This window comes from Mustela erminea, chromosome 6, assembly GCF_009829155.1.
Source record: "Mustela erminea isolate mMusErm1 chromosome 6, mMusErm1.Pri, whole genome shotgun sequence".
In the NCBI taxonomy this organism is placed as follows: Eukaryota; Metazoa; Chordata; class Mammalia; order Carnivora; family Mustelidae; genus Mustela; species Mustela erminea.
The window spans coordinates 51,600,462-51,615,104 of record NC_045619.1 but is presented as its reverse complement, the minus strand read 5'-3'; positions in this window follow the sequence as shown (position 1 = coordinate 51,615,104).

Below are 14,643 nucleotides of genomic sequence, written 5' to 3'. Positions count from 1 at the left end.
CTGCTGTTCCCCCTGCTTGTGTGCGCATGCTCTCTCTCTCTGTGTCAAATAAATAAATACCATTTTAAAAACAATAATAGTGTAAAGAGGTGAAGAGTCAGGGAGCATGATTCTTACAATTTTATGAAGAGGGTTCTTGCCTCAAGCTCTTGAGTCTTTGGTCTTGTATCTCCTTGTCACAGAAGGAGAGGTGATTCTGAGTATGAAACTGTCTTTGGCTGATTTTGCCTACTATTCCAGCCCCATCTGCATTCATGGCTGAGTCCTGTGGAGAGCAGAGTGATGGTAAGCAAAACACAAAAGAAGTATTTTCATGAAGTTCCACAAAATTTGGGAGCCCAAGCTGCATCCTTGGGGAACTCCTATCACAGAGGTTCCCTCCGCCTTCATCAGGTGGCTATTCATCTCTCTCACAAAGAAGGTTCCAGCATGTCTCAGGTATGGTCTGCTAGGAAGCTGCAGGGCTGGACATGAGTGTGGTCCTCATGGGTACCTGTAGTGTTCAGCAGAGCCATGGGGGCACATGCCGGGACCACATCTTTTTGGGAACACATAAGAGGCACCCTCTGAGGATTTCAAGAAAGCCTTGCCTGGCGTTAAGGGGATGGGAAGACTTCATAGACATCATTTCAAAATATATCTGTGAGAAGAGTGATTTGAGTCATTGTTGTTATAAGGAGCCCACCTGGACCAAAAAGGTGCTGAGGTCCGGGAAAAATCAGATTATAGGGAACTGTTCCATGATAAATTCCACAAATGTCTGTGCAGCAGAACCTAACAAATAGTGAAAAGCTTGAAAATCTACTTTGCATGTTGAGCTATGGACTAGAATTTGTTGTGCATTTTTCAAGAGGGAAATAAATAGCATGAATATGGAATTATTTAATAAAAACGTATTGGAATAATGAAATCAATAAATGTCAGATGGAGAGATCATGTAGCTTAGTAGTTTTCAATGTTTTTTAAGCAACAGAATTACAAAATGATTGCATGTTTACTCTTAACAGGTAGCATTTGCTCATGGTGAAAATTCAAAATGTACAAAAAACTGTGTAGTAAAAACTAGGTCTCTTGCTGTACCTCATCCTTGAGCCATCCAGTTTCTCCACCTACAGGAAGGCACTGTTAGTACTTTCATTCACATCCTCCCAGAGTTATTTTGTGCATACTCAAACATGTTGGCACACACACAAGTTTTCATAAATAGTAACATAGTAGCATTCTGACTCTTCTTTTCACTAAATGTATCAGGGACACTTTCCTAACAGTGCAGGTAGACTGACGTCATTCCTTTTACTGTTGCATCCATTCCCACTCTAGGTCTGTGCACAGTGAATTCATTCTCTTGTCTATTGCCAGAGAATTTTTTGGCTTCCTGTTGCATGTGTATGGAATCTGCATGTCCTTGTATATATGTTGTTATATTACAAATGAGCAAGTTTAGTTTACAGGATATATTCTTATATATGGGATTACTTGTCAACAATGTATATTTTAGATTTTTAAAAAAGATTTTATTTGACAGAGAGCACAAGCAGGGGGAGCGCAGAGGGGGAGGGAGAAGTAGGCTCCCCCGTGAGCAGGGAGTCCCATGTGGGGCTCGATCCCAGGACCCTGGGATCATGACCTGAGCCAAAGGCAGATGCTTAATCGACTGAGCCACCCAGGTACCCCTAAATGTTAGATTTTGATAGATTTTGCTAAATTGCTCTCCACAGATGTTCTGTAAATTCTTCACATGATTCAATATCTTATCAAACTTTTTAATATTTTCTGATTAGAAAGGTATTAATGTCCATTTAAAAATATGCATGAGGGGGCGCCTGGGTAGCTCAGTGGGTTAAAGCCTCTGCCTTGGCTCAGGTCATGGTCTCAGGGTCCTGGGATCGATCCCCACATCAGGCTCTCTGCTCAGCAGGGAACCTGCTTCCCTTCCTCTCTCTCTCCCTGCCTCTCTGCCTACTTGTGATCTCTGTCAAATAAATAAATAAAATCTTTAAAAAAATATGCATGAGGTTAACATATATTTAAAAATCATTTGTATGTCCTTTGTTCATAGCCTTTGCTCCTATTTGGTCTTTTTTTCTTATTGATACAAGTTCTCTATGCATTAAGAAAAATGTCTTTGTAGTATTGTAATATTCTCATTTTTTTCTGGTTATCTTGACTTTATGCTAGTTTACTGACCTGCATATAGATTTCAAAACATTTATTCAAATTTGGTCTTTTATGACTTCTAGGTCTCATATGATATTTAGAAAGGCCTTCCCTACATCTTTGTAATTATTTGAAAATTCTCTTTTTTTCTTTTGAGGGGTTTCATTTTCCGTGCTTAAATCTTTGATCCATCTGGAATTTACTTTTGTGTAAGACGTGCACTAAGGTTCCATCTTATCATTTTCCCAAATGGTTACCCAGTGGGCCAAACACCATTTATTAAATAATCCATTTTCTCTTTTTTAATTTATCCCGTACTTGATACCTGTGTATTTTAGGGTTTATTTCTGGACTTTCAGATCCACAGTAGAACCCTGTCTTCAAACCAAATCCAAGCAATACTAGAGCTGCTGTAGTTGAGCCTGGAGCAGAGGGGCCAAATCCCCCCAGCTTATTCCCCCTTTTTTTTTTAATTTTTAAAATTTATTTTTTAATAAACATATAATGTATTTTTATCCCCAGGGGTACAGGTCTGTGAATCACCAGGTTTACACACTTCACAGCACTCACCATAGCACATACCCTCCCCAATGTCCATAACCCCACTCCCCTCTCCCGAGACCCCTCCCCCATCAACCCTCAGTTTGTTTTGTGAGATTAAGAGTCACTTATGGTTTGTCTCCCTCCCAATCCCATCTTATTTCATTTATTCTTTTCCTATCCCCCAAACCCCCAAATTGCATCTCCACTTCCTCATATCAGGGAGATCGTATGATAGTTGTCTTTCTCCAATTGACTTATTTCGCTAAGCATGATACGCTCTAGTTCCATCCACGTTATCGCAAATGGGAAGATTTCATTTCTTTTGATGGCTGCATAGTATTCCATTGTGTGTGTGTGTGTGTGTGTGTGTGTGTGTGTGTGTGTGTACCTCATCTTCTTTATCCATTCATCTGTTGATGGACATCTAGGTTCTTTCCATAGTTTGGCTATTGTGGACATTGCTACTATAAACATTCGGGTGCATGTGCCCCTTTGGATCTCTACATTTGTATCTTTAGGGTAAATACTCAGCAGTGCAATTGCTGGGTCATAAGGTAGCTCTATTTTCAACTTTTTGAGGAACCTCCATGGTGTTTTCCAGAGTGGTTGCACCAGCTTGCATTCCCACCAACAGTGTAGGAGGGTTCCCCTTTCTCCGCATCGTCGCCAGTATCTGTCATTTCTTGACTTGCTAATTTTAGCCATTCTAACTGGTGTGAGGCGGTATCTCATTGTGGTTTTGATTTGTATTTCCCTGATGCCGAGTGATATGGAGCACTTTTTCATGTGTCCGTTGGCTATCTGGATGTCTTCTTTGCAGAAATGTCTGTTCATGTCCTCTGCCCATTTCTTGATTGGATTATTTGTTCTTTAGGTGTTGAGTTTGCTAAGCTCTTTATAGATTTTGGACACTAGCCCTTTATCTGATATGTCGTTCACAAATATCTTCTCCCATTCTGTCAGTTGTCTTTTGGTTTTGTTAACTGTTTCCTTTGCTGTGCAAAAGCTTTTGATCTTGATGAAATCCCAATAGTTCATTTTTGCCCTTGCTTCCCTTGCCTTTGGTGATGTTCCCAGGAAGGAGTTACTGCGGCTGAGGTCGAAGAGGTTGCTGCCTGTGTTCTCCTCAAGTATTTTGATGGATTCATTTCTCACATTGAGGTCCTTCATCCATTTTGAGTCTATTTTTGTGTGTGGTGTAAGGAAATGGTCCAATTTCATTTCTCTGCATGTGGCTGTCCAATTTTCCCAACACCATTTGTTGAACAGACTGTCTTTTTTCTATTGGACATACTTTCCTGCTTTGTCGAAGATTAGTTGACCATAGAGTTGAGGGTCTATTTCTGGGCTCTCTATTCTGTTCCATTGATCTATGTGTCTGTTTTTGTGCCAGTACCATGCTTTCTTGATTATGACAGCTTTGTAACAGAGCTTGAAGTCCGGAATTGTGATGCCACCAACTTTGGCTTTCTTTTTCAATATTACTTTGGCTATTCAAGGTCTTTCCTGGTTCTATATAAATCTTAGGATTATTTGTTTCATTTATTTGAAAAAAAAAAAGGATGGGATTTTGATAGGATTGCATGAAACGTATAGATTGCTTTAGGTAGCATAGACATTTTCACAATATTTTTTCTTCCAATCCAGAAGCATGGAACATTTTTCCATTTCCTTGTGTCTTCCTCAATTTCTTTCATGAGTACTTTATAGTTTTCTGAGTATAGATTCTTTGCCTCTTTGTTTAGGTTTATTCCTAGGTATCTTATGGTTTTGGGTGCAACTGTAAATGGGATTGACTCCTTAATTTCTCTTTCTTCTGTCTTGTTGTTGGTGTAGAGAAATGCACCTGATTTTTGTGCATTGATTTTATATCCTGACACTATACTGAATTCCTGTACAAGTTCTAGCAGTTTTGGAGTGGAGTCTTTTGGGTTTTCCACATATAGTATCATATCATCTGCAAAGAGTGATAGTTTGACTTCTTCTTTGCCGATTTGGATGCCTTTAATTTCTTTTTGTTGTCTGATTGCTGAGGCTAGGACTTATAGTACTATGTTGAATAGCAGTGGTGATAATGGACATCCCTGCCGTGTTCCTGACCCTAGTGTAAAAGCTTTCAGATTTTCCCCATTGAGAATATTTGTGGTGGGTTTTTAATAGATGGCTTTGATAATATTGAGGTATGTGCCCTCTATCCCTACACTTTGAAGAGTTTTGATCAGGAAGGGATGCTGTACTTTGTCAAATGCTTTTTCAGCATCTATTGAGAGTATCATATGGTTCTTGTTCTTTCTTTTATTAATGTATTATATCACATTGATTGGTGGATGTTGAACCAACCTTGCAGTCCTGGAATAAATCCCACTTGATCGTGGTGAATAATCCTTTCAATGTACTGTTGAATCCTATTGGCTTGTATTTTGGTAAGAACTTTTGCATCTGTGTTCATCAAGGATATTGGTCTGTAATTCTCTTTTTTGATGGGATCCTTGTCTGGTTTGGGGATCAAGGTGATGCTTGCCTCATAAAATGAGTTTGGAAGTTTTCTTTCCATTTCTATTTTTTGGAACAGTTTCAGGAGAATAGGTATAAATTCTTCTTTAAATATTTGGTAGAATTCCCCTGGGAAGCTGTCTGGTCCTGGGCTTTTGTTTGTTTGGAGATTTTTGATGACTGTTTCAATCTCCTTACTGGTTATAGGTCTGTTCAGGTTTTCTATTTCTTCCTGATTCAGTGTTGGTAGTTTATATGTCTCTAGGAATGCATCCATTTCTTCCAGATTGTCAAATTTGTTGGCATAGAGTTGTTCATAATATGTTCTTATAATTGTTTGTATTTTTTTGGTGTTGGTTGTGATCTCTCCTCTTTCATTCATGATTTTATTTATTTGCATCCTTTCTCTTTTCTTTTTGATAAGTCTGGCCAGGTGTTTATCAATCTTATTAATTCTGTCAAAGAACCAGCTCCTAGTTTCGTTGATTTGTTCTATTGTTTTTTTGGCTTCTATTTCATTGATTTCTGCTTTGATCTTTATTATTTCTCTTCTCCTTCTGGGTTTAGGCTTTCTTTGTTGTTCTTTCTCTAGCTTCTTTAGGTGTAGGGTTAGGTTGTATACCTGAGACCTTTCTTGTTTCTTGAGAAAGGCTTGTACTGCTATATATACTCCTCTCAGGACTGCCTTTGCTGTGTCCCACAGATTTTGAACCATTGTGTTTTCATTATCATTTGTTTCCATGAATTTTTTCAATTCGTCTTTAATTTCTTGGTTGACCCATTCATTCTTTAGAAGGATGCTGTTTAGTCTCCATGTATTTGGGTTCTTTCCAAATTTCCTCTTGGGATTGGGTTCTAGCTTCAGAGCATTGTGGTCTGAAAATATACAGGGAATGATCCCAATCTTTTCATACTGGTTGAGACCTGATTTATGACCCAGGATGTGATCTATTCTTGAGAATGTTCCATGTGCACTAGAGAAGAATGTGTATTCTGTTGCTTTGGGATGAAATGTTCTGAATATGTCTGTGATGTCCATCTGGTCCAGTGTCATTTAAGGCCTTTATTTCCTTGTTGATCTTTTGCTTGGATACTCTGTCCATTTCAGTGAGGGGAGTGTTAAAGTCCCCTACTATTATTGTATTATTGTCGATATATTTCTTTGATTTTGTTATTAATAGGTTTATATAGTTGGCTGCTCCCATGTTAGGGGCATAGATATTTAAAATTGTTAGATTTTCTTGTTAGACCCTTTGAGTACGATATAGTGTCCTTCCTCATCTCTTATTATAGTCTTTGGCTTAAAATCTAATTGATCTGATATAAGGATTGCCACCCCAACCTTCTTCTGATGTCCATTAGCATGGTAAATTGTTTTCCACCCCCTCACTTTAAATCTGGAGGTGTCTTCAGGTCTAAAATGAGTTTCTTGTAGGCAGCATATTGATGGGTTTTGTTTTTTTATGCATTCTGATACACTGTGTCTTTTGATTGGGGCCTTTAGCCTATTAACATTCAGGGTAACTATTGAGAGAGATGAGTTTAGTGCCATTGTATTTCCTGTAAGGTGACTGTTACTGTATATTGTCTGTTCCTTTCTGATCTACTACTTTAAGGGTCTCTCTTTGCTTAGAGGACCCCTTTCAATATTTCCTGTAGAGCTGGTTTGGTGTTTGCAAATTCTTTCCATTTTTGTTTGTCCTGGAAGCTTTTTATCTCTCCTTCTATTTTCAATGATAGCCCAGCTGGATATAGTATTCTTGGCTGCATGATTTTCTCGTTTAGTGCTCTGAATATATCATGCCAGTTCTTTCTGGCCTGCCAGGTCTCTGTGGATAAGTCCGTTGCCAATCTCATATTTTTACCATTGTATGTTACAGACTTCATCTCCTGGGCTGCTTTCAGGATTTTCTCTTTGTTGCTAAGACTTGTAAATTTTACTATCAGGTGATGGGCTGTGGACCTATTCTTATTGATTTTGAGGGGGGTTCTCTGCACCTTCTGGATTCTTTTTTTTTAAAGATTTTATTTATTTATTGGACAGAGAGAGAGATCACAAGTAGGCAGAGAGGCAGGCAGAGAGAGAAGAGGAAGCAGGCTCCCCGCTGAGCAGAGAGCCTGATGTGGGGCTTGATCCCAGCACCCTGGGATCATGACCTGAGCCGAAGGCAGAGGCTTAACCCACTGAGCCACCCAGGCGCCCCCACCTCCTGGATTTTGATGCTTGTTCCTTTTGTAGGGAAATTCTCTACAATAATTCTCTCCAATATACCTTCTGCTCCTCTCTCTCTTTCTTCTTCTTCTGGAATCCCAATTATTCTAATGTTGTTCCATCTTATGGTGTCACTTATCTCTCGAATTCTCCCCTCGTGGTCCAGTATTTGTTTGTCTCTCCTTTGCTCAGCTTCTTCATTCTCTGTCATTTGGTCTTCTATATCACTAATTCTTTCTTCTGCCTCATTTATCCTAGCAGTAAGAGCCTCCCTTTTTGATTGCACCTCATTAATAGCTTTTTTGATTTCAACCTGGTTAGATTTTAGTTCTTTTATTTCTCCAGAAAGGGCTTTTATCTCTCCAGAGAGGGTTTCTCTAATATCTTCCATGCCTTTTTCGAGCCCAGCTAGAACCTTGGTAATCGTCATTCTGAACTCTGGATCTGACATATTACCAATGTCTGTATTGATTAGGTCCCTAGCCTTTGGTATTGCCTCTTGTTCTTTTTTTTTGTGGTGAGTTTTTCCGCCTTGTCATTTTGTCTAGATAAGAATATATGAAGGAGCAAGTAAAATACTAAAAGGGTAGCAAAGACCCCAGGAAAATGCACTTTAACCAAATCAGAAGAGACCCCAAATCATGGGGGGGGGGTAGAAAAGGTATAAAAAGAAGTTCAGAAAAAAAAATTTTTAAAAAGAAAATAAATTTAAAAAATATAAAAAAGAAAAAAATATATATATTAGACTGGGGACTATAACAGGGTCACCCACTTAATTTTGGGAGTATTTTGGTCTCTTAGAAGAAACTACCTCTCAAAATTTTAAAAAGTGAAAAACATATATAAGGGTAAACACAATGAAGGGATGGGATATGCCTATAAAGATGAAAAAAAAAATTTTTTTAAATTTCTGAAAAAGGGGGGGCACCTGGTTGGCTCAGTGGGTTAAAGCCTCTGCCTTTGGCTTAGGTCACGATCCCAGGGTCCTGGAATCGAGCCCCGCATGGGGCTCTCTGCTCAGCAGGGAGCCTGCTTCCTCCTCTCTCTCTGCCTGCCTCCCTGCCTACCTTTGATCTCTGTCTGTCAAATAAATAAATAAAATCTTTAAAAAGATTTTTCTAAAAAAGTTGATAAAGTAAGTTGGTTGGGAGAATAAAGAAAAAGAAAGTGGAGAGATTTTCTCAGGCTGGAGACTAGAAGAAGCCCGGAGCTATATTTAGGGTATATTTTGATCTATTAGTAGAAGTTGTACCCCAAATTGTTTAGAAGAAAAAACCCTATGTGTATACAAAAAATAAATTAGATACAATGAAGGATAAAACATGACTATAATAATGAAGGTTCAAAAAAGGTTATTATTATTTTTTTAATGAAAGGTATTGTTAAGATAAACTAGTTAAAAAACGTTAAAAGAGGGAGGGGTAAAAGTTAAAGAAAATTTAGAAGAAGAAAAAAAAAATTAAAAAAAAAATTAAATTAACTGCCAGACTAAGGATCATGGGGAGAAAGCCATAAATTCCATGCTTTGCTTTCTCCTCCTCTGGAATTCTGCTGTACTCGGTGTGTGAACTTGGTCTTGGCTGGATTTCTTGTTGATCTTTTTGGGGAGGGGCCTGTTGTAGTGATTCTCAAGTGTCTTTGCCCCAGCCGGAATTGCACTGTCCTTACCAGGGGCTGGGCTAAATAATCCGCTCCGGTTGCTTTCGGGAGGTTTTATTCCCTGAACGCTTTCCGTAGAGTTCCAGACGATGGGAATGAAAATGGCGGCCTCCCAATCTCCAGTCCAGAGGAGCCAAGAGTTTGGGGCCCCACTCCTCAGTGCGCCCTCAGAGAAAAGCGCTCAATCACTCAAGTCTCCCTGGCCTCTGGCTGCGCTCCGAGCTCACCCAGCCTGTGACCGGTTCAAGGTAACCCTGAGCTGAGAGCGCACTTCTTTGCTCTGTCTCTGTAGCCGGTTTCCCCGCTCTAATACCTGCGAGCTCTGCGACACTCAGACAGCCCCGATTTTTCTGTGACCTGTGGGACCTGGGGCCATGCTGACCCCGCGTTGGCTTCACCCCGGTTTAGCCTCTGGAGCGATGTCCCTCAGTGGAGCAGACTTTTAAAAGTCCTGATTTTGTGCTCCGTTGCTCCGCTGCTTGCCGGGAGCCGGCCCCTCCCCCCCGCGGTCTATCTTCTCATTGCTTTGGATTCACTTCTCCGTTGTCCTACCTTTCATAAAGCGGTCGATTTTCTGTTTCTAGAATTGTTGCTGTTCTTCTCTTCTGTCTCCCATTGGATTTGTAGGTGTTTGCAATCTTTAGATAAGCTATCTAGCTTATCTCCTGCTACCTGATGTAGCCACAGCCTGCTATTTCTCTGCCATCTTGACTCCTCCCCTCCTTTTTTTTTTTTTAAGATTTTATTTATTTATTTGACAGAGAGAGAGAGAGGCAGAGAGGCAGGCTAAGAGAGGGGGAAGCAGGCTCCCCGCTGAGCAGAGAGCCCGATGCGGGACTCGATCCCAGAACCCTGAGATCATGACCTGAGCTGAAGGCAGAGGCTTTAACCCACTGAGCCACCCAGGCGCCTGCATATTCTCCTCTTGTTGCCTGAGGTCACCCCCTAGCTGCTCTTTGTAGGCCTTGGGGTCCTGCGGAGTAGAGTTTGCAAACTACTTATCTGGCCCCCTCTCTCTTTGTCCCTGAGGACGACTGTAGTTCAGAGTTATTACATGCCATAAAACGATGTTCTGGTAACATCTCCCTTTCCTCCCTGCATGCACGGAATGTACCTGGTGTAGGGATGCCAGGGGTGGGGGAGGGGTACAGGAAAGTGACCAGAGAGGGAAGTCAGGGACCACTACTGCATCATAGGTCCTCCTGCAGGTGTTTGGGGAGAGATGTTCTAGGCAGAGGGAGGAGCAAGCACACAGTTACTGGGATACAGGTGTGTACGTAGAGATGTAGGGAAGGATAGAAACAGGACAGGCACAATATAGCTCATGGAGAGAGGCAGGGATGGAGGTAGGCCTGGGGATTATACTTCACCTAAGAGTAGGAAGACTTTCACCCAGAATCCTGTTTAAATGAATAAGAAAGGGTTCCTATGTTATAATATTCCTAGCCCACAATCTATGTGTCGTACTGTTTATATCTTTGTGGCTCCTGGATTGAGTGCAATCATCTCAAGGTGTTTCTAAGAAACAAGCATTTCCCTCCAGTGCTTGCTCTACTATAGCGGCTTTCGTTGGGGTTTCGGTGCCGGCAGCCTAGTTTTGACTGACACAGTAACTTTTGAAGTTTCTAGAGCTAATGTGTTGGGGGAGGGATGCCCTGTGTTGTAGAGCCTTGTGGAGAGAAAAATGTAAGCTCTGATCCCAAAGCCAGCAGCTCCAAGGAGCCCTGATGCTACATTCCTTTTGAAAACTGTCTTTGAGATGATCTCTGGAGGCTCTCCGTCTCCACCGCTTGCAGAGAATGAACCACTGCCTAAGTTTGCCTCGTATGTGGTTTTGAGTGTCATAGAGGGACATAGTGACTGTGGTGTCACCTCGTAGATGAGATTTAAGTAGCTTGAAAGGTTGATAAAGAATAAATAAAACACTAAGAGGGTCTCACTCAGGGGGACCTGGGTGGCTCAGTGGGTTAAGCGTCTGCCTTCAGTTTGGGTCAGTTCAGGACCCTGCAATCAAGTCCCATATTGGGCTCCTTGCTCAGTAGGGAAGCTGCTCTCTTTGCTTGTGCTCTCTATCTCTTTTACTCTCTCTCAAATAATATCTTTTTTTTTTTTTTTAAATTTACTTGAGAGAGAGAGAGTGAGAAGGTGAGAGAGGAGAAGGTCAGAGAGAGAAGCAGACTCCCCATGGAGCTGGGAGTCCGATGCGGGACTCGATCCCGGGACTCCAGGATCATGACCTGAGCCGAAGGCAGTCGTCCAACCAACTGAGCCACCCAGGCGTCCCTCTCTCAAATAATATCTTAAAAAAAAAAAAAAAAAAGAGGGTCTCACTCAGCAACATTTGTGTAAAAGCTTGCCAAAACCACCACCACCAATCAATCCAACCTATAATGATGTAGAAATAACAATGATTAAGTCACACACAACTATTGGATTTCCAGAATTAACAAAACAAAACAAAACACGGACACAAACCATTAGAGACTCTTAAATGTAGAGAACAAACTGATGGGTGCGGGAGGGGAGGCGGGGGGGATGGGTTAAACGGGGGCGGCAGATGAAGGAGGATGCTGGTTGGGATGAGCCTGGGGTGTTACACGTAAGTGACGGATCGTTAAATTCTGCTCTGGAAACTATTATTACACTAGATATTCACTCACTGGAATGAAACAGTTTTTTTTTTTTTTTAAAGGTTCTATTTTTTAACTTAGAACAAGGTGAGGGGCAGAGAGGGAGGAAGAGGCCGAGAATGTCAAGCAGACTCCAGGCTGAGCACAGAACCCACATGAGGCTTGATCTCACGACGCTGAAATCATGACAGGAGCAGGAAATAAGAATCCAACGCTTAACCAACTGTGTCATCCAGCCCTCCCCACACCCCCACCCCCTGCCCCTCGAAATATTTCTGAGAAAGGAATTACATTAGGCGAATGTTTTCGTTTCCTGGAATTGGCTCTTTTCCATAACAACAACAACAAGAACAAAAACTAAAACAAGAAAAACAGTAACAGCAAACAATTGTATCCCATCAACTAGAAAAATGGACAGATTCCAGGAAGGATATTATTAGTCACAACCAAGCTTGGTCCACCCAGTAGAGCAGCAGGACTCTGGCCTTCCGTGTGGACCGAGTCTGAGTTTCTGAGCCAGAGGGTTTGTGGTAGACTTGGGGGTAAGGGGTTGCCTGCCCCTTTCACCAGCAGCTGTGTGTTTATGTCCAGTTTCATTGACGTGTTAGTCTGTGGAAATCCTCCCAGTTTTGCCAGTGGGCTGACCTCGGGTCTGCTGGTCTCATCTGCTCTGTTGGTACCAACACCAGGAACCCTGGGCGGTGCTCTGGGCCACAGCTGCCAACTGCCACGTGTGGTCTGGGCACCCCAGTGTGTTCCTGAGGTCCTTTGGTGGAGCCCAGGAGGCCAAGACTCTCTTCATAATCACACTGAGTTGTTATTTGCCTTTTCCACTCTCCTTTTCTCGTAAGTGTACAAGGAGTTTTTCAGAGGCTACATGATGTGTGAGGTTAGAACAGATTGAATGGAGGAGCAGAGAGGGGAAACCAACCATCTTAATAACCTTACAGGAAAGAGATTTGCGAAAGTGTGAAACAATGCCTTTCTCTTACCAAGTATTCTTGTTAGGGAGAATGTAGTTATTTTTTTGCAAAATGTTAGCTACATTAATGGATTTATTGTCTTTTTTTTTGATTGAGTGTCATTTTAAAGAAGAATTCAAATATTTTTATTTGGTTTATAAAACCATAAATGTCAAAAGATATAACATATATAGACTTAAGAACTTAGGGTCCTTTTAATTTTGAAGAATTTATGTAAAGGGGTCCTAAGATGAAAAAGTTTGAGAACTGCAGTTCTATGGGATAAACACAAAATACCAATAAATAATTATTGGTTAAATGCTTCCTGTTTGTGAGGCCCTGTGCCAAGGTCCATACATGGATTACTTCATGTAATTCTCATATCCACCCCAAGAGTAGGAGCCAGTGTTCTTTCTTATGTTCCAGATAAGGAACCTGGCTTTAGACAGGATAAAGAACTTTCTTAAGACCATAGAGTTGGCAGAGATCAAAGTGGCAGACGCTAGAATTAAAGCTAAGGAGTGTGGTTCCAGCTCTCACACCCTAAACCACCTGTTGACAGTGCTTCTAGAAGCTCGTGCCTCCACCGGCCTCGTGGAGCCCCCTCCTCCCAGTAGAAATTTTGATACAATGAGAGGCAGACATGAGAGGCCACTGGAGAAGGGTGATGGGATGCTTACAAGATCCTGTCTCTACATCAGGGATGGCCTAGAACAGCTGTTGGCCTCCCATGGTGTGCTAGATGCCACGTGGGGGAACTAGATCCCCCAATACTGAAACCCACACTGCTGTCTTCTCCCTTTCAAGTTAGACTTGGAGCCGAAGGGCCATGGTTTTTTAAAAAAGCAGTAAGAGATAACTATAAGAAAAAAAACTCCTAGGGGTGCCTGGGTGGCTCAGTGGGTTAAAGCCTCTGCCTTTGGCTTAGGTCATGATCCCAGGGTCCTGGGATCGAGCCCTGCATCGGGCTCTGTACTCAGCAGGGAGCCTGCTTCCTCCTCCTCTCTCTCCCTGCCTGCCTCTCTGCCTACTTGTAATCTCTGCCTGTCAAATAAATAAATAAATAATCTAAAAAAAAAAAATTAAAAAAAAAAAACTCCTATAAAAACCAGTGGAGGAAATCTTGTTTCACGGGTGTCTTAAGGTTCTCACCTGCTTAAATAAACAACAGCTGGCTCCAGTAGATGATGTATAATGGTTGGTTTATGCAGCACAGACTAGCACCAACTTAATGGGTTGGCGTTTGGGAGAGAAATTTTGGCGTGCGTTGATGGTTGAATGAAAGCATAGTGAGATGAGTGTTTAGTAACCTGCATGTGTCATTTTAATGATTCCCTGTTTTTACCAACTTTTCCTGTTTCCCAGCCAACTTGTCATCAGGTCTGGTTGAATAAGAGGAACAAAGGGAAGTTGGGGAGAAAGATTAGGGTTTTGTCAGTTTTTCTGACATGAACGGAGGCAGCATGTGGTTACCTTATATTGCCACTAGATGCCAATGTTGCTTCATACAAACATCACAAGACCGCCAGGTTCTGACAATATGCGGGCAGTTTCACTCCAATGTGTTCAGGATGCTTATGTGAGGAAGGGAGCAAGAAATTGCATCTGTCCTCCCCAGCACTCTGATCTCATCAAGTTTTAAAAGTATGTGGAATGGGTTCCTGGATTGGGAACACTTAGGTCCAAAGTTCCCAGCCAAAGATCTCTATATCTTGAAGAATGACTTCAGAAACAGCTTCCTTTTGAAACAAGTAGAGTGGGAAGCTGGGTAAGCGAAATCAAGTGCTGTGGCTGGTTTAGGGCATAGCTACCCAGTGTCCAGTAGGTCACCCTGTCACAACAAGGTGCCCCACAGGTGGCTCCGTGGCTGAGCAAATGGTAAAGTTGCAGCCCCAAGCCCAGCAGCCTCACCCTTTGTAGACTAGGACGCTGGCAGGGGCTCGCTGGGGAGGGGAGCCACACAGGCTGGATGGTGTTCTAAGCTAGC